Source organism: Cetorhinus maximus, chromosome 9, assembly GCF_964194155.1.
Source record: "Cetorhinus maximus chromosome 9, sCetMax3.hap1.1, whole genome shotgun sequence".
NCBI lineage: Eukaryota > Metazoa > Chordata > Chondrichthyes > Lamniformes > Cetorhinidae > Cetorhinus > Cetorhinus maximus.
Genome location: NC_135887.1, coordinates 31,998 through 57,773, shown reverse-complemented (window position 1 = coordinate 57,773; position 25,776 = coordinate 31,998).

Here is a 25,776-nt window from a genome sequence, read left to right as displayed (position 1 = left end):
CAAATCAAGCTCTTTGCAAGTCGCTTCTTGAGTGATTTTTTTCCGGTTAGCAACTGCCTCTTCTTATCAAATACAGCGTTTTTTCCCCTATACTATCCTTGTTCTTATTTCTTTGGTGCACCTTCCATCTGCAGATATTATGATTCCTAAATATTTGAATAATATAATAATAAAATAACAAAAATAATAATCAAAGTAATTTGAAAATTTGAATCCTATATTTAGGATTTACTTATAGGGATTTAGAATTCAATAGAAGTGAGGTAATGTTAAATGTACATACTACCCTGGTCACATTTAGAATACTGTGCACAATTCTCCATACTTTAAGAAGGATATAGGAATACTGAAGAAAGTGCAACAAGATTTATCGGATTGATAACACAATTGAGGGAGTACATCTCTCAGGAAAGATTGAACAGTTTGGGGTTTTTTTTTGGGAAAGTGATAACTTAGGCTGACAGAAGTATTTAAAATTATGAAGGGGTTGGGCAAGGTGGATATGGAGAGAATGTTTGCACTTGGTGAATCTAAACCAAGAGCCATAAATACAAGATAGTTATTAATAACTCCAACAGGAAAATAAGGAGAAAATCCATACTCAGAGAGTGATTAGAATGTGGATCTCACTAGCTCAGGAGGCAGTTTAGGCAAATAGCTTAGTCACTCTCAAAACAAAATTGGATGAGCATATGAAAGAAAAGAAAATAGAAAGGCATGATGAAAGACTGAGTTGAGGTAGATGGAATGGGAGGAGACTTGTGTAGAGTAGAAAGCACAGACAACATGGGCTGAATGGCCCATTTCTGTGCTGCATATTCTATGTAATTGTGTGGCCTTAACATTCAACTGGTACAGGGATAGAATAATTTGAATGTTCTCACTCAGGTTTTGTTTCTCTATCTCTCTCTCTTTCAAATCATATCTGCTGTACCTTTTTTGTACCTTTTCTGTTCACCAGCTATTTGTTTGAATAATACAGGCTGCAACGCAATGACATTAAGTGCCAGAATCAGCTGTAGCTTTTCTTCCTGTGATGCTGAAAGTCAATTTGAAGCCCTGGTGATTCTGGCAGCTATGGGAACAGTTTGAACCAGCCTATTTTTGCTATTCTGCGGTAAACACTGTCGAAACAGATATGTCGAGTTAGCATGAAAAATAAATTCTCAAAAAGACAGCCTGCTCGTTAAATAAAACATCTGGCCAAGAAAACTAGACTGATGGTAACTCCATACTGAGCTTCATCCACAGGATAGCTGAGTAAGTTGTAAAACAAAATGAACAACATTGTATTTTGGACATCTTAGTCTGCATTGTTACAGTTATGTTGCTATGTATGGAATGCAATGGGAATCCAGTGGGGTAAGCAATAAATTAAAAATTATATCTATGTATTCCTGAGGGTGGTGCAGGCTTACGTTACCTCCATTAACAGAAACAAAAGTAGAATTGGAACATTTTAAAATAATAAAAATGATTTTAAATGAATCAGAATGTAAGTTTTTAGATTTTTAATTTATTTTAAATCTTTGTCAGTTTATTTGAGATTGGTCACTTTAATTCAGACTTTCAATAAGAGCATCTTGTCAATTTGTTGAAAAGAGACAGGAATGTAACACATTATAGTCAAATAAGATGAAATCAAAGTCTGAACCTCTTGTAGATTTGAAAAATATTAACAAATTACAAAGGAATTAAAATACTTCAATCAAGTTAATAGAGGAACAAAACAAACTGCTAATCTTCATCATTCTTTTTGCTTAGATTGCATAATGTGGATCCATGTTTTAAAGGAATGCCTTATTTTCACAGGGCATTCTGAAATTCTGTAAAGTCTTGAATTATTGCAGCCCTCATACTGCCACAGTGGTGTTAGGAATTCCAGGACTTTAACCCATTGTTGATGAAGAAGCAGGGAAATATATATCCAAATTTGGATAATGTATGATTTAATGTGGAATTTGAAGAATATTGTGTTCCACTGAAATTATTAAATTGATGCAAAAATGTAAACCAAACTTAGCAGTACATATAAAGCTTCAGAGTGAAAGTAGTCAAAAAAGATCTTATGCAGCAATAGCCTCCCTGAATGTCATCACACTTGACTCTTTTATAGAATCCCAAAAGTAGGGGATGAACTAGTGAGGGTATGAAGATTAAAATCATATTAAATTTGGTAATGAAGTCTAAAACTACTTTAAAGTCACTTTTATTCTGGTGCCAATTTAGCCCAGACCCCAGGGTACTAACATGATGGCCTAAATTTTGTACAGACTGAGAGGGTCTTTATGCAAAAATGGAAGTGGAGGCCTGAATCCAGAAGTACTGCCCCTGAACCTAGCCTGGGGTGGGAGGGGCAGGTTCTAATTTACACATCCGTAGTTCACAGAGGCAACTGCACCTGTTAAAGTGCAGCTGCCTGAGTCAGGTCTGAATTTGGCTGGTGGGATGTCGAAAGTATCACATGTGCACTTTAGACCAGATTGTAGAAGATCTAAAGCTGCTTTGGAGATGTAGGGTACCATTTTGGATGTGGTCCCTGGACACCTTTCGGACAGGTAAGGTGCCCTTTGGGCGTGATAAGATGCCCTTTGAGATTGTTAAAATTAGACATGAATGTGTGTAAAAAGTGCATAACCTCAGTGGAACTGTCGAGCTCATTGGAACCACCAAGCCTATTGGAACTCTCAAGAGAATTGTCAAGAGGACTGTCAAGCCATCAAGGGATTTAAATCTCCTGCCCTTCAAATTTTAAAAGAAAGCAGCCTGCAGTGTTAGACGGGATGGTCAAATGGGCAGATAAGTGGCAGATGGGATTTAACCCTGAAAAGTGTGAGGTGATACACTTTGGAAGGAGTAATTTGACAAGGAAGTATTCAATGAACGGCATGACACTGGGAAGTTCTGAGGTACAAAGGGACCTTGGCGTGTGTGCCCATAGGAGGGAATGGGGGCATGTAAGTGGGGTGGTGAAAAAGGCATATGGGACACTTGCCTTTATCAATTGAGGCATAGATTACAAAAGTAGGGAGATCATGTTGGAGTTGTATAGAACCTTGGTGAGGCCATAGCTGGAGTACTGTGTGCAGTTCTGGTCGCCACATTACAGGAGGGATGTGATTGCACTGGAGGGGGTGCAGAGGAGATTCACCAGGATGTTGCCTGGGATGAAATATTTAAGTTATGAAGAGAGGTTGGATAGATTTGGGTTTTTTCGTTGGAACAGAGAAGACTGAGGGGCGACCTGATCGAGGTGTACAAGATTATGAGGGGCATGGACAGGTTGGATAGGGAGCAGCTATTCCCCTTAGTTGAAGGGTCAGTCACAAAGGGGCATAAGTTCAAGGTGAGGGGCAGGAGGTTTAGGGGGGATGTGAGGAAAAACCTTTTCACCCAGAGGGTGGTGACGGTCTGGAATGTGCTGCCTGGGAGGGTGTTGGAGGCGGGTTGCCTCACATCCTTTAAAAAGTACCTGGATGAGCACTTGGCACATCATAACATTCAAGGCTATGGGCCAAGTGCTGGTAAATGGGATTAGGTAGTTAGGTCAGGTGTTTCTCATGTGTTGGTGCAGACTCGATGGGCCGAAGGGCCTCTTCTGCTCTGTGACTCAGATTCTGTGATTCTGATTCTGTGATTCTGATTCTGTGATTCTGTGTTAAAAATAATCAGTGTTTGCAATTTCACTTTGTTTGCTGACATAAGCCTGGAGGCTGTTATTACAGAATTAGTGCTTTATGACTGTTGTCACAGTGAGGTACCTGTCAGTTCATAGTTTTATTGACTGCTCCAGGTAGTTATAAACTCTTAGAAGTGGAACATGAATACAAATGCTTGCTTTCATAAGGTATTAAAGGAATATAAATGTAGTGATGGGTTTTATGAATGAGAGTTTGTTTAGAAAGTAAATTCATCAATAGACACTCTAATCATGGCATGGATCCTGAGACCTGCCCATGGTGGATACTGGTAGTGTCATGGGTTTGACATGGTGGGTGTAAGGGCAAAGGATGGTGGGTAAGGGGGGTAGTGTTAGCACTAAGTTGGCATAGGGGCTATAAAGGGTATGGGGAGTGGGTGGAAGTAGGCATGGAGCATATGAGGGTCCATGGGGGTGGATGGATGGCATAAGGTGGCATGAGTTTGCATGGATAGGTCATGAGGAGTGTGTGGAGAGGTGGGAGGGTGTGAGGGGTGAGGATTGGAGGCCTGATTTTTGTTTTACTATTTATTTTCCTAGCCTCGACAAAGTGTTGGTGCTTCAAGACCAGTCTGTCAGCCAGCCTGCCTCTGCACACGGCAGCCTCCTGCTTTTTCCTGGAATTGCCATCCATGACTGTGGCCATCAACGTGACTCCAGGATGGTGTGTTGCCTCCCTGGTGCCAGGGTCCGGGATGTCACTGAACAGCTGCAGGGCATCCTGAAGGGGGAGGGTGATAAGGCAGAGGTCATGGTACATTTTTCTCCCAGTGACATAGGTAGAAAGAGGGATGAGGTCTTCCATCAAGAATTCAGGGAGTTAGGCAGTAGACTAAAAAGCAAGGCCTCTCGGGTTGTAATCTCTGGATTACTCCCAGTGCCACGTGCTAGCGATCTCAGAAATAGGAGAATAACTATTTTGGCTTAAGAGTTGGTGCAGGAGGGAGGGTTTTAGATTCCTGGATCACTGGGACTGTTTCTGGAGAAGGTGGGACCTGTACAAGCGGGACAGTCTACATCTGAACCAGAGCGGGACTAACATCCTTGCGGGCAGGTTTGCTAGTGCTGTTGGGAGGAGTTTAAACTAATTCAGCACGGGGGGAGGGACACAGAATGTTAGCAGAATAGGGATACATCATAATGCAGTAAAACAATCATGTCAGAGGGAGTACAGCTGCAATAAGCTTCAAGGGAGTAAGGCAAGGCTGGATGGCCTCTAATGCCAGGAATATGACAGGTAAAACAGATGAGTTAAGGGTGAGGATTGACATGTGGAATTGTGATATAGTAGCTATCACTGAGTTGTGGTTGAGGGAAGGGCAGGATTGGCAGCTCAATATTCCGGGATACAGAATCTTCAGGTGAGACAGGGAAGGGGTAAAAGAGGAGGAGGCGTTGCATTATTAGTTAAGGAGTCAGTTACTGCAGTAAGGAGAGATGATATCTTGGATGGGGCATCGAATGAAGCTTTGTGGGTAGAGCTTAGAAATAAAAAAGGAGCAGCCACATTATTAGGTGTTTATTATAGATCCCCAGATAGTCAGCGAGAAATTGAGGAGCAAATATGTGCACAATTTGTGGAGGTGTGTAAAAACAATAACAATAGGGTAATTATATTAGGTGATTTCAACTTTCCCAACATTAATTGGGATAGACATAGTGTTAAGGGCTTGGATGGAGTGGATTTCTTGAAATGTGTACAGGAGAACCTTTTAGGTCAATATGTAGAGGGTCCAACAAGGGATGGTGCAGTGCTGGACCTAATTCTGGGGAATGAAGCCGGACAGGTGGCTGAGGTGGTGGTGGGTGAGCATTTTAGTGATAGCGACCACAACATGTTATAGTTTAAGTTTGTTATGGACAAAGAAATAGACAAGTTGCAAAAAAATGTTTTGGATTTCTGGGAGAGTGGATTTTAGTAAAATAAGGCAGGATCTGGCCAAGGTAGACTGGGAACAGCTACTTGTGGGGAAATCTACAGAGGAACAGCGGGGGGTGTTCAAAAAGGAAATGGGAAGGGTACGGGCTCAACATGCTCCCTCTAGGGTGATAGGAAGGAGTAACAAGCCCAGAGAAACATGGATGACCAGAGATATTCAGGATATGATGAGAAGGAAAAGAGAGGCTTTTAGCAGGTACAAGGGATGCAAATCAGTAGAGGCATTAGTGGAGTACAGAAAGTGCAGGGTTGAGCTTAAGAAAGTAATTAGGAGAGCAAAGAGGGGATATGATAAAGCTCTGGCTGGTAAAAGTAGGGAAAATCCCAAGATATTCTATAAGTATATCAATGGGAAGAGGATAACCAGGGAAAGAGTAGGGCCCAAAAGAGACCGAGGGGATAATCTATGGGTGGAGCCAGAGGACATCGGTAGAGTGTTGAACGAATACTTCACATCCGTCTTCACCCAAGAGAATGAGGATGAAGGTATCGAACTCGGGGAGAGAGACTGCGAGGTTCTTGAGCAAATTGATGCAGGGAGTGACAAGGTATTGGAGGTGTTGGCAGGCTTAAAAGTGGACAAATCTCCAGGTCTGGATGATTTGTGTCCCAGACTGCTGAGGGAGGCAAGGAAGGAGATCGCAGGAGCTCTGACCCTAATTTTTAATTCCTCTCTGGCCATGGGGTAGGTGCCAGGGGACTGGAGAACAGCGAATGTGGTTCTGCTATTTAAGAAGGGTTGTAGAGAGAAGCCAGGGAACTACAGGCCAGTGAGTCTCACGTCAGTGGTAGGGAAACTATTGGAGAAAGTTCTGAAGGAGAGAATCTATCTCCACTTGGAGAGGCAGGGTTTGATCAGGGATAGTCAGCATGGCTTTGTCAGAGGGAGGTCATGCCTAACAAATTTGATTGAATTTTTTGAGGAGGTGACCAGGTGTGTAGATGAAGGTAGTGCAGTTGATGTAGTTTATATGGATTTCAGCAAAGCCTTTGACAAGCTCCCACATGGGAGACTTATAAAGAAGGCAAATGCACATGGGATACAGGGTAATTTGATAAGGTGGATTCAAAATTGGCTTAGTTGTAGGAGGCAGAGGGTGATGACAGAAGGATGCTTTAGTGACTGGAAGCCAGTGCCCAGTGGTGTACCACAGGGATCTGTGCTGGGTCCCCTATTATTCATCATTTATATAAATGACATAGATGACTATGCGGGGGGTGGGATTAGTAAGTTTGTGGATGACACAAAGATTGGCCGGGTGGTTAACAGTGAGGTTGAGTGTCTTGGGCTACAGGAAGATATAGACGGGATGGTGAAATGGGCAGATAAGTGGCAGATGGAATTTAACCCTGAAAAGTGTGAGGTGATACACTTTGGAAGGAGTAATTTGACAAGGAAGTATTTAATGTACGGCATGGCACTAGGAAGTTCTGAGGAAAAAAGGGACCTTGGTGTGTGTGTCCATAGATCTCTGAAGGCAGAGGGGCATATTAGTGGGGTGGTGAAAAAGGCATATGGGACACTTGCCTTTATCAATTGAGGCATAGATTACAAAAGTAAGGAGGTCATGTTGGAGTTGTATAGAACCTTGGTGAGGCCACAGCTGGAGTACTGTGTGCAGTTCTGGTCGCCACATTATAGGAAAGATGTGATTGCACTGGAGGGGGTGCAGAGGAGATTCACCAGGATGTTGCCTGGGATGAAGCATTTAAGTTATGAAGAGAGGTTGGATAGACTTGGATTGTTCTCGTTGGAGCAGAGAAGACTGAGGGGCGACCTGATCGAGGTGTACAAGATTATGAGGGGCATGGACAGGGTGGATATGGAGCAGCTATTCCCCTTAGTTGAAGGGTCAGTCACAAAGGGGCATAAGTTCAAGGTGAGGGGCAGGAGGTTTAGGGGGGATGTGAGGAAAAACGTTTTAACCAGAGGGTGGTGACGGTCTGGAATGCGCTGCCTGGGAGGGTGGTGGAGGCGGGTTGCCTCACATCCTTTAAAAAGTACCTGGATGAGAACTTGGCACGTCATAGCATTCAAGGCTATGGGCCAAGTGCTGGTAAATGGGGTTAGGTAGGTAGGTCAGGTGTTTCACACATGTCAGTGCAGACTCGATGGGCCGAAGGGCCTTTTCTGCACTGTGATTCTGTGATTCCCATTTTCACCCACCCAGTCATCCTACAGAGTGAAAATTCCGCCTTCCAAGAACTTTTTTCTGGGTTGTGTTTGCGGAGCCTGGAATTGTCCCGACTCTGCTCTCCCGATCCAGGAGCAAAAATTCAGGCCCATGAGTCAGCTTCCACCCGTGCAATTCTATATCTGCCCTCCCTATCCCTCATAGACCCCAATTCTCATGGGTCTATAAGTCTACCAAAGGAATAAGGAAGATGGATTTAACAGTGTAAACACCAGGAACTGACTCATGAGATCTTGTCTCCCAGAATCAAAATAATATAAGGTAGTATAAAAGAAACATTTCTACTTATATATTTTTTTGCAACCTTCAGGAGTGATTTCCATGTATTGCTGTTCCATATTTGATCAGCTGCCTTGCTCTGCTCCCCATGTAAAGCCTGTTGGGGAACTTGGTTGGGGAATCCAGCCGAAGAAGGTCCTGTCATAGGACTGGTCGCTAAACTAACACCTAAGTTATACTGCAGGCTGCACCTGGCTCTGGTCATCAGAAGACAGCTCTTCCAGTAGGTGCTTACACATGCTCACAAGAGCTCCACACCTCACCACCTTTCTTTAGAAAAAGGCAGTAGGTATTTTACCATAACATTAAAAAGACTCATTATTAGGGTTATTAAGTGCAAGTACATCCAATAAACTGTCCAATCACTTTTTCAGCATGGTCTCACTGCAGGGTTACACTGCCCCTGCTACAAAGTCCAAGTGGAGTGAGGCAGCCTCTTCGAGGTGTCCAGGCCACTAGTAAACAAATAAAATTCACAGGCAGGAAAGGACCAGCTGGTCAGTCAAGCCTGCCCTGACATTCTTGCTGACTGGAGCACTCTGACTATTTACCTCTAACCCCACCCTCATGCAGCCTCTTCTGTGAGAAGCTTGGCTTTCAGCATCTGACGTTCCAGTTACACTGTTACTTACACATCATTGCCTATCCAAAACTGCTTTGCACCTATGTGAAAATGAAAGTAAAATTGCAGCCTTGAATTTATGGTGCCACCTCTTTAAAATTGCATTTAATAAATGTGGCACAGGAGCGTGAATTCAGTAGCAACAGTCAAATGCTCATACTCTTTAAAATAGGTTGGTATGACATTACCTTTTTGTAGATGGGGCAGTATTTAAAACATCAATATTATTATGAGAACCAAATGATTAGAGTGTCTGTGCAATGGCATAATACACAGTTCTGTAAATGTGGTGCTCTTCAATACAGAATGAGGTATCTATTTCAGTTATTCTAGTGTCTCTGGGCACATGATTAAACAGCAATATTTGCAGGACTCACAGAACACATTGTACATTCATCATCCCAACCCAGGGTAAGAAATAAAAATCTGAAAACTCAGAATTGAAATGCTTCCTTTTAAAAAAAAACTGTTCTAATTTGTTTCATAAATTGCAAATTTAAGAGAACTAAAACTAACTTTCCTTGGCTTTTGTACTATCCAAAAAACAGGATGGTGTTTTTTGAACTTGGGATTTCAGCCAAATTTAATGAAAAAAATATTCAGCATTCAAAAGATTATGTGGGAACGTAGCCTGAGCTGCAAGCAATTTTTCATTGTTACGCAATGCTTTCGAAATCAACTATGCAGAAAATGAGTGCCAACGCTCAACTATTTTTGTTGTTTACTTGTTAGCATTAGAATGGATGTATAGTTCTAACACTGCAGTTGAACAACCTTGATGTTCTTTTGTTTAAAATGGAAGATGTTTACTAGGCTGCCAAGATTTAAAATATACTGTTGTAATGTATCTCACTGATGTAGGTTTTGTGATGTCAACTCAAAAGAAAAACAGCAAAAAGTAACACAAATAATTTTATTTCTGAATGGCCTTTGAAAAGTGTACATATAATTCTGATATTGCACACACTAGGCCAGTTAATTTGGCTTGATATGATCATCTATTCAGCTGTGGCAAATTGTAGAACTGTGTAAAACTGTGTTGGCTTCACTTTTTTTTGCAATTATGACAGCTCTAAATTTGACTTTCAAAAACATATTTAAAGTAAGGCAGAAATAACAGTTTGGGTCATGATTAATGTGCATTTACTTTATTAGAAAGATATATTTGATCCAACATGTCAGAGTTTTAAAAATACCATTTAGTGCTATAATAACCTTTGGCCCACCTAATGATTCATTCTGTGGCTGGGTACAGCTTCCAAAATCCACAGCTCTTTCTGTGATAACAGAACATCTTTTACTGCACCTTCCTAATTCTGGTAGGGGTGGGAAGTATTGTAGGATCCAACATTTCCTATATATTGGGACTAACCAGATAACCCTTGTTGCTTCGTTTCAATCCCATATATTTCTATGTTCTTATATTCCTATGTCTTAAGATAGAAGAATCAATGGGACATCTGAACATTTTTCAAGTGATAGCACTAAGTAGACATTTTTAAAAATCTGTTGTGGTGATAGCTTTTATTTTGTGTTGGAATGTTACTGCAGTTCATAGAGGGCCTATAAAAGCAGAGCATAACATAAATATTTTATCTGTTTACTCTCCACTTGCCTGGATGAGCAGCTCCAACAACACTCAAGAAACTTGACACCATCCAGGACAAAGCAGCCCACTTGATTGCCACCCCATCCACAAACATTCACTCCCTCCACCACTGACGCACAGTAGCAGCAGTGTGTGTATCATCTACAAGGTGCACTGCAGGAACTCACCAAGGGTCCTTAGACAGCACCTTCCAAACCCATGACCGGTACCATCTGGAAGGACAAGGGCAGCTGATAAATGGGAACACCACCACCTGGAAGTTCCCCTCCAAACCACTCACCATCCTATCTTGGAAATATATCGCCGTTCCTTCACTGTCGCTGGGTCAAAATCCTGGAACTCCCGCCCGAACAGCACAGTGGGTGTACGTACACCATAGGGACTGCAGCGGTTCAAGAAGGCAGCTCACCACCACCTTCTCAAGGACATTTAGGGATGGGCAATAAATGCTGGCCCAGCCAGGGAAACCCACATCCCGTGAATGAATAAAAATTATTATTTCGCATAGTGTTATAAACGTTATATATAAAATGTGAAAGAAAATTTTGCCTGGATGTCTCTGATGTATTTCGAGTGTTCTGGATTGGAAATGTAATGCAATGGGCATGTTTTGTAAGGTTGGCGTTCACAGCCTGCTGGTGAATCCCGACACTCCATTTCGGAGCCTCTTGCCCTCTGGCTGCCGACGTACACTGCTAGCATACTGCCTGTTCCAAAGCCAGACATGGACTGGAAGAAATTTCCAATCCACAGCCTTCCTGTTCAAAAAAATCATTGAATATAACATTTTACCTAAATAAAGCTTTTGAAATTTATTCCCCAGGCTTTCTTGAAATTATTTTGAAAAATAACCATGAATGAGAGAACACAGCAATCTTAAATGCATCCAGATTAATCATTGGGATCAATTTTTCAGACGCATATTAGAGAATTGTCTGCACTGCACATATACAAGTTGTAGCACCTGCTTTCAGCTAACCATAGACAGGAGGAAAGGATATCTGGTCCTCAAACATACTCACAAAGTGGCTAAGGCTTTCAAGTAAAAATGGTAATGGAGGCATTCAAGGATGCTAATGGAGAAATATAACCATTATTTTGAAATATGTCTGCTTTTATAGATTTTTATTTTACTTAAACCCTTATTTCAAACATTAGAAATCATAGTTACTAAAAATTCTACAACGAAATGTCTTCAGAAGGCATCTTGTCTTTAGGGTAAAGATAATACAGACCACCTATTGCCCAGAGTCTGTGATTATGTCGTGATGGGAGCCATTTGGCATAGAACTTTCATTCTACTTAAATGTGGTTGTAACAATCTATAGTGTAAAAAATTGGCACAGAAGCGTGACACAAAAGGCAGGCAAAAAGAGGTTCTTGTAGATGGGTGGTGCACGCAGACATAATATATGCGATTTTAATTCTACCCATGAAAAATGAACAGATTACTTAAATCCAAACACTCAGTCGTCATTTCCCATTATAACCTGTAGGGTGCAGTCGGCAGTTAAATCACCTGTCTAAAGCAAGCCGGGATTTCATGAATTGATGCAAATCAAAGTCTGATTACATCAAAAGAAGGTAAGAACATAAGAAGTAGGAGTTGGGGTAAGCCATACAGCCCCCCGAGCCTTCTCCACCATTCAATATGATCATGGCTTATCTTCTGCCTTAGCTCCATTTTCCTGCTTGTTCTCGGTATCCCTTGATTCCCTAAAGGATCAAAAAGATAAGTTCAAGTTGTTGTATTTGAAAGTATTTATGCAATTCTTTTTTGAATGTTATTACTGAATTTGCTTCCACTAGCCATTCAGGCAGCGCATTCCAGATCACAACAATTCACTGTGTAAATAAAACTTCCTCATGTCACATCTGGTTATTTTGACAATCAACTTAAATCAATGTCCTCTGAATATTGACCTTCTGCCACTGGAAACAATTTCTCCTTATTTACTCTATCAAAACCATCCATGGTTTTGAACATCTCTATCAGATCTCTTTACTTTCTCTGATCTAAGATGAACAACCCTAGTTTCAACAGTCTCTCCACATAACTGAAGTCCCTCAGCCCTGGTGCCATCCCTGGTACAATGCTACAAAATCTCTTCTATACTCCCTTCAAGGCCTTGACATCCTTCCTAAAGTACATGTCTGTTCTAAAGATGCCATCAGGCCCCTACTACAATTTGATCTGGCATTTTCAGCCAACAGATACAGCAGCAGAAGAGGCCCAAATTTTACTTGTAGGACCAGAAGTTGCAGGAGTGCTCCTCTGGTATCCACAAGGGGTATCCCCTGCTCTGACTACCTCCCTCCCTTTCTGAAGGCAAGATCCTCACAAGATAACACTGGAAGCCAACCCCACCGTCTACCTAACCCTTTTCTCCTAATGCATCGTCTAGCCCTCTGCCTTTCTGCTGCTCTCCAACCCTCTAACTCACATCACTATCCCACCTCAGTCCCATCACTATGCCAACTTCTTACCTTCTGATCTACTTACTCAATCCCTGTACTTCCTCTGGCTTTGGTGTCATTCACCTCACTATTAAACTTTCAAGCATTTTACCGCATCCTGCCCATTTCTTGAAACTGTGAATACGTTACCATGGCAAGATACATAGGGTTCGTTATAATTACAAACCACAGGAACCAGTCTACAGAGCATTTTTCCATTATAAATGTGGGCATAAGAAATATTAATGGAAAAAGTTGACAGAAATTTCTGACAAAAGTGGCAACAGGGAATAAGGATTGTAGCTAAGAAGTGCTTGCAGACATAAGGACAGGATTTTCACCCCCTACTGGGGGACCAGGATCAGAGAGCAGGGCAGGGCTGGGACTGAAAATGTGTTCTGTCACTGAGCACGCTAATTCCCTGGCTCCATCACGCCACTGGCCATTTTTGTAGAGATGGGGTGGCAGGGCTACCAGTCTATATATGTCAGACAGGCATCGGGCTCATTAACAGCCTAATTGAGTCTAATTAAAGGATGATGACTGGAATAGTCCAAGCAGGCTTCAGGTTCCCATAGGCAGCAGGGACCAGTTTAGTTCCTCGAGGCAGGCACCCAGTAACAGGCCAGAAATCCAACACTGCAGGCAGGGCTAAAGGCCTTCCCTGTCTGCCTGAGTGCAGGAGCAGCCACACGTCACAATAGAGGGGCTGTCCCACAACCTTGGCTGCTGGATCTATTTGGTCATATAACATTTAAAACGTTGGAGAGAGGGCACCTTCAATTTGAAATGCCCTCTCTCTTACTTACCTTCCTTTACTGCCTCTCTCTTACTTACCTTCCGTTACCGCCTCTCTCTTACTTACCTTCCTTTACTGCCTCTCTCTTACTAACCTTCCTTTACTGCCTCTCTCTTACTTACCTTCCTTTACTGCCTCTCTCTTACTAACCTTCCGTCACTGCCTCTCTCTTACTTACCTTCCTTTACTGCGTCTCTCTTACTAACCTTCCGTCACTGCCTCTCTCTTACTAACCTTCCGTTACTGCCTCTCTCTTACTAACCTTCCGTTACTGCCTCTCTCTTACTAACCTTCCGTTACTGCCTCTCTCTTACTAACCTTCCATTACTGCCTCTCTCTTACTAACCTTCCTTTACTGCCTCTCTCTTACTAACCTTCCTTTACTGCCTCTCTCTTACGAACCTTCTGTTACTGCCTCTCTCTTACTAACCTTCTGTTACTGCCTCTCTCTTACTAATCTTCCGTTACTGCCTCTCTCTTACTAACCTTCCGTTACTGCCTCTCTCTTACTAACCTTCCGTTACTGCCTCTCTCTTACTAACATTCCGTTACTGCCTCTCTCTTACTAACCTTCCATTACTGCCTCTCTCTTACTAACCTTCCATTACTGCCTCTCTCTTACTAACCTTCCGTTACTGCCTCTCTCTTACTAACCTTCCTTTACTGCCTCTCTCTTACTAACCTTCCTTTGCTGCCTCTCTCTTACTAACCTTCCATTACTGCCTCTCTCTTACTAACCTTCTGTTACTGCCTCTCTCTTACTAACCTTCTGTTACTGCCTCTCTCTTACTAACCTTCCTTTACTGCCTCTCTCTTACTTACCTTCCGTTACTGCCTCTCTCTTACTAACCTTCCTTTACTGCCTCTCTCTTACTAACCTTCCTTTACTGCCTCTCTCTTACCTTCCGTTACTGCCTCTCTCTTACTAACCTTCCATTACTGCCTCTCTCTTACTTACCTTCCTTTACTGCCTCTCTCTTACGAACCTTCCTTTACTGCCTCTCTCTTACTAACCTTCCTTTACTGCCTCTCTCTTACGTTCCGTTACTGCCTCTCTCTTACTAACCTTCCATTACTGCCTCTCTCTTACTTACCTTCCTTTACTGCCTCTCTCTTACTAACCTTCCGTTACTGCCTCTCTCTTACTAACCTTCCGTTACTGCCTCTCTCTTACTAACCTTCTTTACTGCCTCTCTCTTACTAACCTTCTGTTACTGCCTCTCTCTTACCAACCTTCCGTTACTGCCTCTCTCTTACTAACCTTCCTTTACTGCCTCTCTCTTACTAACCTTCCTTTACTGCCTCTCTCTTACTAACCTTCCATCACTGCCTCTCTCTTACCTTCCGTTACTGCCTCTCTCTTACTTACCTTCCATTACTGCCTCTCTCTTACTTACCTTCCTTTACTGGCTCTCTCTTACCTTCCGTTACTGCCTCTCTCTTACTTACCTTCCATTACTGCCTCTCTCTTACTTACCTTCCTTTACTGCCTCTCTCTTACTTACCTTCCTTTACTGCCTCTCTCTTACTAACCTTCCATTACTGCCTCTCTCTTACCTTCCGTTACTGCCTCTCTCTTACTAACCTTCCTTTACTGCCTCTCTCTTGCTAACCTTCCTTTACTGCCTCTCTCTTACCTTCCGTTACTGCCTCTCTCTTACTAACCTTCCATTACTGCCTCTCTCTTACTTACCTTCCTTTACTGCCTCTCTCTTACTAACCTTCCTTTACTGCCTCTCTCTTACTAACCTTCCTTTACTGCCTCTCTCTTACCTTCCGTTACTGCCTCTCTCTTACTAACCTTCCATTACTGCCTCTCTCTTACTTACCTTCCTTTACTGCCTCTCTCTTACTAACCTTCCGTTACTGCCTCTCTCTTACTAATCTTCCGTTACTGCCTCTCTCTTACTAACCTTCTTTACTGCCTCTCTCTTACTAACCTTCTGTTACTGCCTCTCTCTTACCAACCTTCCGTTACTGCCTCTCTCTTACTAACCTTCCTTTACTGCCTCTCTCTTACTAACCTTCCTTTACTGCCTCTCTCTTACTAACCTTCCGTCAGTGCCTCTCTTTTACTAACCTTCCTTTACTGCCTCTCTCTTACTAACCTTCCTTTACTGCCTCTCTCTTACTAACCTTCCTTTACTGCCTCTCTCTTACTAACCTTCCGTTACTGCCTCTCTCTTACTAACCTTCCGTTACTGCCTCTCTCTTACTAACCTTCCTTTACTGCCTCTCTCTTACTAACCTTCTTTACTGCCTCTCTCTTACTAACCTTCTGTTACTGCCTCTCTCTTACTAACCTTCCGTTACTGCCTCTCTCTTACTAACCTTCCTTTACTGCCTCTCTCTTACTAACCTTCCATTACTGCCTCTCTCTTACTAACCTTCCTTTACTGCCTCTCTCTTACTAACCTTCCTTTGCTGCCTCTCTCTTACTAACCTTCCTTTACTGCCTCTCTCTTACTAACCTTCCTTTACTGCCTCTCTCTTACTAACCTTCCGTTACTGGCTCTCTCTTACTAACCTTCCGTTACTGCCTCTCTCTTACTAACCTTCCTTTACTGCCTCTCTCTTACTAACCTTCTGTTACTGCCTCTCTCTTACTAACCTTCTGTTACTGCCTCTCTCTTACTAACCTTCCTTTACTGCCTCTCTCTTACTAACCTTCCTTTACTGCCTCTCTCTTACTAACCTTCCTTTACTGCCTCTCTCTTACCTTCCGTTACTGCCTCTCTCTTACTAACCTTCTGATACTGCCTCTCTCTTACTAACCTTCTGTTACTGCCTCTCTCTTACTAACCTTCTGTTACTGCCTCTCTCTTACTAACCTTCGGTTACTGCCTCTCTCTTAATACCTTCCGTTACTGCCTCTCTCTTACTAACCTTCTGTTACTGCCTCTCTCTTACTAACCTTCTGTTACTGCCTCTCTCTTACTAACCTTCTGTTACTGCCTCTCTCTTACTAACCTTCTGTTACTGCCTCTCTCTTACTAACCTTCTGTTACTGCCTCTCTCTTACTAACCTTCTGTTACTGCCTCTCTCTTACTTACCTTCCGTTACTGCCTCTCTCTTGCTAACCTTCTGTTACTGCCCCTCTCTTACTAACCTTCTGTTACTGCCTCTCTCTTACTTACCTTCCTTTACTGCCTCTCTCTTACTAACCTTCCTTTACTGCCTCTCTCTTACTAACCTTCCTTTACTGCCTCTCTCTTACTAACCTTCCTTTACTGCCTCTCTCTCACTAACCTTCCGTTACTGCCTCTCTCTTACTAACCTTCTGTTACTGCCTCTCTCTTACTTACCTTCCGTTACTGCCTCTCTCTTGCTAACCTTCTGTTACTGCCCCTCTCTTACTAACCTTCTGTTACTGCCTCTCTCTTACTTACCTTCCTTTACTGCCTCTCTCTTACTAACCTTCCGTTACTGCCTCTCTCTTACTAACCTTCCTTTACTGCCTCTCTCTTACTTACCTTCCTTTACTGCCTCTCTCTTACTAACCTTCCGTTACTGCCTCTCTCTTACTAACCTTCCGTTACTGCCTCTCTCTTACTAACCTTCTGCTACTGCCTCTCTCTTACTTACCTTCCATTACTGCCTCTCTCTTACTTACCTTCCTTTACTGCCTCTCTCTTACTTACCTTCCTTTACTGCCTCTCTGTTACTAACCTTCTGTTACTGCCTCTCTCTTACCTTCCGTTACTGCCTCTCTCTTACTTACCTTCCGTTACTGCCTCTCTCTCACTAACCTTCTGTTACTGCCTCTCTCTTACTAACCTTCTGTTACTGCCTCTCTCTTACTAACCTTCCTTTACTGCCTCTCTCTTACTAACCTTCCTTTACTGCCTCTCTCTTACTAACCTTCCGTTACTGCCTCTCTCTTACTAACCTTCTGTTACTGCCTCTCTCTTACTAACCTTCTGTTACTGCCTCTCTCTTAATTACCTTCCTTTACTGCCTCTCTCTTACTAACCTTTCGTTACTGCCTCTCTCTTACTTACCTTCCTTTACTGCCTCTCTCTTACTAACCTTCCGTTACTGCCTCTCTCTTACTAACCTTCCTTTGCTGCCTCTCTCTTACTACCCTTCCTTTACTGCCTCTCTCTTACTAACCTTCTGTTACTGCCTCTCTCTTACTAACCTTCCGTTACTGCCTCTCTCTTACTAACCTTCCTTTACTGCCTCTCTCTTACTAACCTTCCGTTACTGCCTCTCTCTTACTAACCTTCTGTTACTGCCTCTCTCTTACTTACCTTCCGTTACTGCCTCTCTCTTACTTACCTTCCTTTACTGCCTCTCTCTTACTAACCTTCCGTTACTGCCTCTCTCTTACTAACCTTCCTTTACTGCCTCTCTCTTACTAACCTTCCTTTACTGCCTCTCTCTTACTAACCTTCCTTTCCTGCCTCTCTCTTACTAACCTTCCTTTACTGCCTCTCTCTTACTAACCTTCTGTTACTGCCTCTCTCTTACTAACCTTCCTTTACTGCCTCTCTCTTACTAACCTTCCTTTCCTGCCTCTCTCTTACTAACCTTCCTTTACTGCCTCTCTCTTACTAACCTTCCTTTACTGCCTCTCTCTTACTAACCTTCCTTTACTGCCTCTCTCTTACTAACCTTCTGTTACTGCCTCTCTCTTACTAACCTTCTGTTACTGCCTCTCTCTTACTAACCTTCTGTTACTGCCTCTCTCTTACTTACCTTCCGTTACTGCCTCTCTCTTACTAACCTTCTGTTACTGCCTCTCTCTTACTTACCTTCCTTTACTGCCTCTCTCTTACTAACCTTCCTTTACTGCCTCTCTCTCACTAACCTTCCGTTACTGCCTCTCTCTTACTAACCTTCTGTTACTGCCTCTCTCTTACTAACCTTCTGCTACTGCCTCTCTCTTACTAACCTTCCTTTACTGCCTCTCTCTTACTTACCTTCCATTACTGCCTCTCTCTTACTTACCTTCCTTTACTGCCTCTCTCTTACTAACCTTCCTTTACTGCCTCTCTCTTACTAACCTTCCATTACTGCCTCTCTCTTACTTACCTTCCTTTACTGCCTCTCTCTTACTAACCTTCCGTTACTGCCTCTCTCTTACTAACCTTCCTTTACTGCCTCTCTCTTACTTACCTTCCTTTACTGCCTCTCTCTTACTAACCTTCCGTTACTGCCTCTCTCTTACTAACCTTCCGTTACTGCCTCTCTCTTACTAACCTTCTGCTACTGCCTCTCTCTTACTTACCTTCCATTACTGCCTCTCTCTTACTTACCTTCCTTTACTGCCTCTCTCTTACTTACCTTCCTTTACTGCCTCTCTGTTACTAACCTTCTGTTACTGCCTCTCTCTTACCTTCCGTTACTGCCTCTCCCATACTAACCTTCTGTTACTGCCTCTCTCTTACTAACCTTCTGTTACTGCCTCTCTCTTACTAACCTTCCTTTACTGCCTCTCTCTTACTAACCTTCCTTTACTGCCTCTCTCTTACTAACCTTCCGTTACTGCCTCTCTCTTACTAACCTTCTGCTACTGCCTCTCTCTTACTAACCTTCTGTTACTGCCTCTCTCTTACTTACCTTTCTTTACTGCCTCTCTCTTACTAACCTTCCGTTACTGCCTCTCTCTTACTTACCTTCCTTTACTGCCTCTCTCTTACTAACCTTCCGTTACTGCCTCTCTCTTACTAACCTTCCTTTGCTGCCTCTCTCTTACTACCCTTCCTTTACTGCCTCTCTCTTACTAACCTTCTGTTACTGCCTCTCTCTTACTAACCTTCCGTTACTGCCTCTCTCTTACTAACCTTCCTTTACTGCCTCTCTCTTACTAACCTTCCTTTACTGCCTCTCTCTTACTAACCTTCCTTTACTGCCTCTCTCTTACTAACCTTCCTTTACTGCCTCTCTCTTACTAACCTTCTGTTACTGCCTCTCTCTTACTAACCTTCCTTTACTGCCTCTCTCCTACTAACCTTCCTTTACTGCCTGTGGCGTCATTTGTCCCGTATTTTTACTCAATACCTTGGGCAGCAACAGGAAGATACCTGGAGTCCCCTCTCACCACTGACTGTGTCTTCATTTCATGTGCGATCGCACTACACTCCCACGATTGATGAGAAGTAGCCAAGGGAGAGTTGAACAGGAAGAGCTGTGGATTCTACTTAATTTTTATTATAATTGGATCATTTTTAAGTAATCCACCACTCTTAAAAGCAACTCCCTGCTCTTACCTGAACCCCTCCGATCTCAACAGCAAACCTCCACCTCTCTCACCAGCTCCCATTCCTACTCCCACGGCCAAAATGTCCTTTATTTTGTATTTCCTAAGTCACCCAGGATTGGTCCTCCACCATCATGAGACTGCCTGTTGTCCTTATTGGACAGCGAACCTGTCTCCAGGCCATTAATTGACGGCCCGAGGAAAATCAGAGGTGAGTGACAGTCTCCTCACCCCAACATCTAGAGGTGAGCGACAGTCTCCTCACCCCAACCTCCAGAGGTGAGTGACAGTCTCCTCACTCCAACCTCCAGAGGTGAGTGACAGTATCCTCACCCCAACCTCCAGAGGTGAGTGACAGTATCCTCACCCCAACCTCCAGAGGTGAGTGACAGTATCCTCACCCCAACCTCCAGAGGTGAGTGACAGTATCCTCACCCCAACTTCCAGGGGTGATTGACAGTATCCTCACCCCAACCTCCAGAGGTGAGTGACAGTATCCTCACCCCAATCTCCAGAGGTGAGTGACAGTATCCTCACCCCAACCTCCAGAGGTGAGTGACAGTATCCTCACAGAAAGTAAGGAGAAAAGGCTAATGGAATGTTAGCCTTTATACCTCGAGGACTAGGTTACAATCCTCTAGCTGCACAAAGCCTGTTCAGACCACACCTGAAGTACTGTGAGCAGTTCTCAACACCACACCTTGTGGAGGATGCAGTGCCCTTGGTGGGAGGACTGTGTAGATTTATACCAGAATTAAAGGTTAGAGGTTAAAGGAAGGATCACCCAAACTAACCTTGTCCTCGGAGTTTCGAAAGTTAAAGGGTGATTTGATCAAAGTTTTCAGAACATTAAAGGGAACGGATAGGTTGGATAAAGAAAAACTAGTTCTGCTGGTTAACGAGTCTAGTTCCAGTGGACATAGCCCAAAAATTAGAACCAGGCCTATGAGTGAAGTTAGGATATACGAAACAAAAGGAGTTGTAAAAGTTTGGAACTCTCTCCTGCAGACTGGAATTGAAGTGAGATCAATTTTTACTTTTAAATCTGAGCTTGGTCGCTTTTTCTTATCCAAAGGTGTTAAGGGATATAAGGCAGATATGTGGAATTAGGTTACAAAGCAATTCTCAGTGAATGGCAAAACAGACTTGAGGGGTCTGGGGGTTACCATTGACCAGAAGCTGAATTGGACCAGCCATAGAAATATGTGGCTATTAGAGCAGGTCAGAAGTTTGGAATTCTACAGCAAGTAACTCACCACCTGTCTCCGCAAAGTGCATCCACAATCTGCAAGGCACAAGTCAGGAGTGTGATGGAATACTCTCCACTTGCCTGGATGATGCAGCTCCAACATCTCTCAGGAAGCTCGACACCACCCAGGACAAAGCAATCTGCTTGATCAGCATTCCCTTCACACCCGGTGCACACGGCAGCAACTGCAGCAACTCACCAAGGCACCATCAACAGCACCTTCCAAATCTGTGACCTCGACCACCTCGAAGAACAAGGGTAGCAGACGCATGGGACCACCACCACCTGCAAGTTCCCCTCCAAGCCAACACATCATGTTTTGGAACTATGGCCAGGATTTTGACCTTGTCGGGTGGGCGCAGCGGGCAGGCCTGGGAGCAATCGCAAAGCTGACCACTGCCCGCGATCAGGCCCCAACATCGATTTCACACTGTCTGACCAATTAATGGCCTGCCAGTGTGAATCGCGCACTGCAGCGCTCAGAGCTGTGCGCAATGAAAGCTCCCTGAGGCACAGAGCTGCTTCAGGGAGCTGAAGGTTTAAAAAATCAGAAATAAAAGGCTTCGCTATGTTAAAAACATGTCCCCTCAAGTGACTCTGTCACGTGAGCAGGGACATGTAATCAATGAAATCTTAAAATTTCTGTTCAATTTTTAATTGCTCTTGGAAACTTCATCCCGTAGATGAGGTTTCCTAAAAAATCCAAAGGCCTCTTGGCCTTTTCGCCTGCCCGCCAACTATAGGGTTGGGTGGGCAGCAAAAAATTTCATTCAACTAGAACTTTAATGCTCTTAATAGGCCTGTTAATTATCGGCAGGCACGTTGCCAACTCCCACACGCGTCTGCCGACCGAAATATCGCACGATGACTTTGGGACCTTCGCCCAAGGCCATCGCGTGTCATTTTATGCTTGAGCAGGTCGGGCGCACTCAGTGCAAATTTCTGCCCTATATCACCGTTCCTTCACTATCTCTGGATCAAATTCCTGGAACTCGCTTTCTAATAGCACTGTGGGTGTAGCTGCACCAGATGGACTGCACCAGCTCAAGAAGGTGGTTCACTACCACCTTCTCAAGGGCAATGAAGGATGGGCACAAATGGTGGCCTAGCCAGCGATGCCCACATCCCATAAAAGAATAAAAAAAATTGGCCTGGTCCTGTTATTATGTTCATATTTACTGTCCTTCAAAAGATGTAATAGAATAGTAATGATGGTCACCTTAATAATTAAATGCAGTTTAAATCTATACTCTGTGAAAGCAGTTCTGTTGTGAGAATGAAGAATTATTGAATGGTATTCTAAGTCTAGCCTGGAGGCAGCCTATTTATATTTCATAGATTAATGTACAATGTGACGTCTATTCCATCTGAATGTCATACAGAATGTAAATGTCTTCAATGCAGAAACATAATTCCAAATGTGCACTGTCACAAACAGTAGATATAAATGTTTGGGGACAAAAATTGCACCAGAGTTGCAATGACACCAGAAGAAAGAAAGAATTAAGCCAATTAGCGATGTATTTAAATTGTATTAGCATTATCTACATCATCTAAATCTTGGACCGATTTACAAATGGGAGCAATGTAAGGTACAGGACAAATAAATGGTGCAGCCCCAGGTGACGTGAAAACATTATAATTTCATCAACTTTACAACAAATATTTGTTAAATTTGGTTAACTCACCAAAGGTTGGTTCAAAAGAAGAGATACCGATGTAATTATTTATAATCTGACAATATGATGGCTATGACTTTTCTTAGTTTGCATTTTTTTATTTGTTCTTGGGCTGAAGCCAGCATTTATTACCCATTCCTGATTGCCCTCAAGAAGGTAGTGGTGTGAACTCTAGAATGTTTAGTTCTCAACCTTGGTCACTTTGGAACCACCTCTCCATATTGGCTATTAGATCAAACTTATTGGGAAGAATATTCCCCCCATTAGGGGTGGGGGGGGAAGTGCAGGAGTGGGCGCAGGCAGGTACACCTCTGATCGGTGCCCCCAATCGGGGGCGCGCCGCCATTTTACGTGGGTGGGCCAATTAAGGCCCGCCCAGCGTTACTTCCGCCAGGAAGCGCTATGCGTTCCCTGTGCGGGCGGGGGTGGGAGGGAGTGGGGGAATCCCTCAGCTGGGAGTGCGCTCTGTAGCGCATGCGTGTGAAAGATCACACTCATCTCCCTGAGGCTAAGTGCTGCCTCAGGGAGATCGGCACCAATTTTAAAAATAGTAAAGGTGCAAAAACAGAATTTCCCTGACATGTCCCCTCATGACAGTGTCACATGAGTTGGGGCATGTCCATCACTTTAAATCAAACATTTATTAAATTTTTAAAAACCCACATGAAAACTCATCCCGCCTGTGGATGAGGTTTGATGTTTTTTTCTAATTCCTGCCAGTTCTCCCGGCCTGCCTGGAAACCTTAAGGTTAGACGGGCAGATCCATTAATGAGGTTAATGACTTTGTCAATGGCCTCAATTGGCCGTTGACAGGTCGGTGGGCGCACAGCTGATTCAGTTGCACCCCCGCAGACCTGAAAATTGAAATGACGCGGGGTGATATCGGGAGTTCCGCCCGGTAACATCCCGTGTCATTTTACACGTCAGCGAGTGGGTCCTGCCCCCCACTCACCGACCTAAAGATCCTGCACATTGATTTCAGCTGTGTATTAATTCATCTGATTTGTTGCGAATGCTTCGAGCATTCAGATTGCTTTGACTGTTTTTCTAACATTCCTTGTCATTAGTGCCCTATTACCTCTGTTACTCCCTCTCTCCCCGCCTGACCCACACACCTTATTTTTACTGAAACTGCTGCTCTGCCCTGGAGTCATTTCCTTGCTACTTTTGAATTTAACCTTTCCTGAATCTTCCCACCCCCTTCTTCGTTAATTTGAAAACCTGTCCCCAGCTTTAGTTATTGGATTTGCCAGGATGCAGGTCCCAGTCGGTTTGAGGAGCTCTCCCAATGGAACAGAGACACAGAAACAGCTCCCTCTTTACAGCTCCCAGTCCTGGTGCCAGTGGCCCATGAAGCCAAACCCCTGCCTCCCACCCCATTCCTTCAGCCACACTTTTAACCTTTTAATCTGATCACCCCTATGCAATTTGACACGTGGCTCAGATAACAATTGAAAGGTTATTTTGTAGAACATTGATAGTCCTGCAAGTCTGTTTGGACCAGGTGACACACTCAGTTGCAGTGTCCTTGTTGAGGCTGAGTTTCATCACTCTCTGTCATTGGAGAGACCAAACGCAAACTGGGCGACCGTTTTGCAGAACACCTGCGGTCTGTCCGCAAGAAAGACCCAAACCTCCCTGTCGCTTGCCATTTTAACACTCCACCCTGCTCTCATGCCCACATATCCATCCTTGGCCTGCTGCATTGTTCCAGTGAAGCCCAACGCAAACTGGAGGAACAGCACCTCATCTTCCGACTAGGTACTTTACAGCCTTCCGGGCTGAATATTGAATTCAACAACTTTAGATCTTAAACTCCCCCTCCCCCCATCCCCACCCCATTTCTCCCTCCCCCCCTTTTTTTTTTCAATAATTTATATAGATTCTTCTTTCCCCACCTATTTCCATTATTTTTAAATCTAAAACTAAAACCTTGTTAGTCTTTCCACCCCACCCCCACTAGAGCTGTACTTTGAGTGTCCTGTCTTCCATTCTTAATTAGCACTTTTCTTAGACAAATATCACCACCTTCAACACCTTTTTGATCCTTTTGTCTGTGACATCTTTTGATTATTTGCTCCTATCACTGCTTATCTCCATAATCACCACACCCTCAACTTCTCTCTCCTCCCCCGCCCCCCACCCCCCAACCTTAAACCAGCTTATATTTCACCCCTCTCCTAACTATGCTTCAGTTCTTCCGAAGGGCCGTGAAGGCTCGAAACGTTAACTGATTTCTTCTCCACCGATGCTGCCAGACCTGCTGAGTTTTTCCAGGTAATTCTGTTTTTGTTTTGGATTTCCAGCATCCGCAGTAGCTTTTAGCTTTTTGTTTTTACTCTCTGTCATGCCTGGTTAGAAGATTTAGCTGTCTGGGGTAATTTGTTCTGCATATTATCAGATGGATTAGTCCAATGCTTTCTGTACTCTCAGAAAAACACTCTCTTTCAGCCCCTGCTGTACTAAGGGATACCAATCAATGGACGATACATCTATGTTGCTCACAAAAAAACATACCTGTGGGAATGCCTTTGGACCATGTGTTGTGCCTTTCATTCAGCAAATGGAAACTATATCCGATCGAGAGTTCAGAAGTCCTTTTACTTCAAGTTTCACGATCACAAATCTGTACCAGTTGTTCACAAGTGGCCTATAGTGAGATTTTAACAAACAAACTGTAGCTTTTTTAACTTGGCAATTTTCTTGAATCCAATTTTGGATCAGGATCATGTTCAAAGCAGCAACGAGAACAGATATATTATACTTTAGCCTTGTCCATGAGTCTAGTAGATACTTTGGGACTTACTGTGGATATCAACTTTTTTGGAAAAAAAAATCAGAGACAACAGTGGGGCCCAGAATACTGAAAATATATGTAACCACAAGAAAAATAGTGGACAATTTAGACACCACACCCTCAAGTTATCCCAAAGGACTTCATAACTAAATCATCACTCTTCAAACGCAGTAACTAATAAGGCTTCCATTTGTACACAATAAGCTTCCAAATGAAAACATTAGCCCATTAATGTTTTTTGGCA